Source organism: Salvelinus sp. IW2-2015, unplaced genomic scaffold (genome assembly GCF_002910315.2).
Source record: "Salvelinus sp. IW2-2015 unplaced genomic scaffold, ASM291031v2 Un_scaffold3520, whole genome shotgun sequence".
In the NCBI taxonomy this organism is placed as follows: domain Eukaryota; kingdom Metazoa; phylum Chordata; class Actinopteri; order Salmoniformes; family Salmonidae; genus Salvelinus; species Salvelinus sp. IW2-2015.
The window spans coordinates 35,440-38,093 of NW_019944800.1; positions in this window are offsets into that span (position 1 = coordinate 35,440).

Sequence of the window (2,654 nt, forward strand, 5' to 3'; positions counted from 1 at the left end):
ACGGACTATAACATACCATAACACTAACCCAAAGAAACTGACTATTAACAACAACCAAAACAACGACTATAACAATAACAAAAAGACCATACACTAACCAAAACAACTACTATAAAAACTACCCAAAACAACTGACATAACAACTAACCCAAAACAACTGACTATAACAAACAACCATAACAAAACTGACTATAACAAAATAAAACCATAACAACGACTTAACAACTAACAAACAACTAACCATAAACTACTTACACAAAACTAACCAAAACAACTGACTATAACAACTAACCATAACAACTAACCAAAACAACTGACCATAACAACTAACCAAAACAACTGACTATAACAACTGACAACAACTGACCAAAACAACTGACTATAACAACTGACAACAACTGACCAAAACAACTGACCAAAACAACTGACCAAAACAACCGACTATAACAACTGACCATAACAACTAACCATAACAACTGTCTATAACAACTGACGATAACAACTAACCAAAGCAACCGACTATAACAACTAACCATAACAACTAACCATACCAACTGACTATAACAACTGACTATAACAACTAGCCGTAACAACTGACTATAACAACTAACCATTACAACTAACCATACCAACTGACTATAACAACTGACTATAACAACTGACTATAACAACTAGCCGTAACAACTGACTATAACAACTAACCATACCAACTGACTATAACAACTAGCCGAAACAACTGACTATAACAACTAACCATAACAACTAACTAAAGCAAATAACCATAACATTTGACTAAAACAACCATAACAGCTAACCATAACAACAAGGACTAACCATAACAACTGACCATAACAACCAACCATAACAACTAACCATAAATACTGACTATAAGTACTGACCATAAAAACCAATCATAACAACTGACTATTACGGCCATACCTGACCATAACAACTGACCCTAACAACAATAACAACTAACCATAACAACGGACTATAACGGCCTGTAACGGCTTTCGTCTGGTGAAGAAGAAGAGGACCAAGGTGCAGCGTGGTACGTGTTCATTTTAATAAACTAAATAAACTGAACACTGAAATGACAAAAATAATAAAAAGAGGGAGAACGAAAATGAAACAGTTCTGTAAGGAATACGCACAAAACAGAAAACAATCACCCACAACACACAATGGGGAAAACAGGCTACCTAAGTATGATTCTCAATCAGAGACAACGATTGACAGCTGCCTCTGATTGAGAACCACACACGGCCAAACAGCTAACCATAACAGCTGACCATAACTAACCATAACAGCTGACCATAACTAACCATAACAGCGGAATATAACAACCAACCATAACAACTGACCATTAGAGTCACCAGACTGGTTTTAGAGTCACCAGACTGGTTTTAGAGTCACCAGACTGGCTTTAGAGTCACCAGACTGGTTTTAGAGTCACCAGACTGGCTTTAGAGTCACCAGACTGGCTTCATAGATCACCAACTGGGGTTTAGATCACCAGAATGGTTTTAGAGTCACCAGACTGGCTTTCGAGTCACCAGACTGGTTTTAGAGTAACCAGACTGGTTTTAGTCACCAGACTGGTTTTAGAGTCACCAGACTGGCTTTAGAGTCACTTGGCTTTGTGTTTTTATTTGTCTTACACCACCACAAACTAATAATCAACTAATTTCCACCAGACTGGCTTTAGAGTCATCTTACTCTCTTATCGAGTTGGAATGGGGCGAGTCTTAGGGTTGATATGAGAGATTACTCTATGCTGATAGGCCTGACTATCTGTCCAGGTGGGTATTGATTGGCTTATTAAGAGGAGTCTGTACGCTGAGTGGCTATGATGATTGCTAATGTTTGTTGTTTACGACTAAAACTCTTCTAGAACACTCATCGCCTCCCTATATTCCTTCCCAGAACCCTCTTCATTCTAGAACCCTGTGATGTCACAGTTGACCCCAGCACCTGGCAACCTGGCTACAGAAAAGAGGCCAGAGACAAACACACAGCCTGGTCTCAAATCACACCCTATTTTCCTATGGGCCCTGGTCAGAAGTAATGTAGTAAATAGGAGATAGGGAGCAATTTGGGTACTCGGCTACAGTTAACCATCAACTGAAACTTACACAACATCGCCGGGGACCATAGCCACTTAGAGAGCTGTAGAGACAGAATGTGCACCCCCTTGTCAACATTAGTCCGTCTATGTCAATATCTACCCTCTGACGGCTGAGTGTGTTCATGTGTGTGTGTGAGGGAAATGGAGTAAGATACAAAAACATTTTTTTATTTTTTATTTTATGAAACACAAAGCAACTCAAAGTATTTAAATACAAATACAAAAACTGTACAAATGTATAACTCTTTATCACATGTCTTTGACCGTACCAAAACCAAGCAGTATAGAAAGGAAGGGAATTATGTCTGTCTGTTCTGATTCTAGAATACTACCAGAGAGGAAGAGGCGAAGTGAGAGGCTCCACTCCCGTCAAAATCTGACAGAGAGAATATAGCGATAAGCAGACCAAATGGGTGGGTTTTTTGTATCAAGGTTTATGAGATAGTGTTGTTATTTTGTTAAGTAAGGCTTATTTGATGGAATAGAAGTTTCGTAATGTTTCGGTTGTTACGAATGTACTGATATA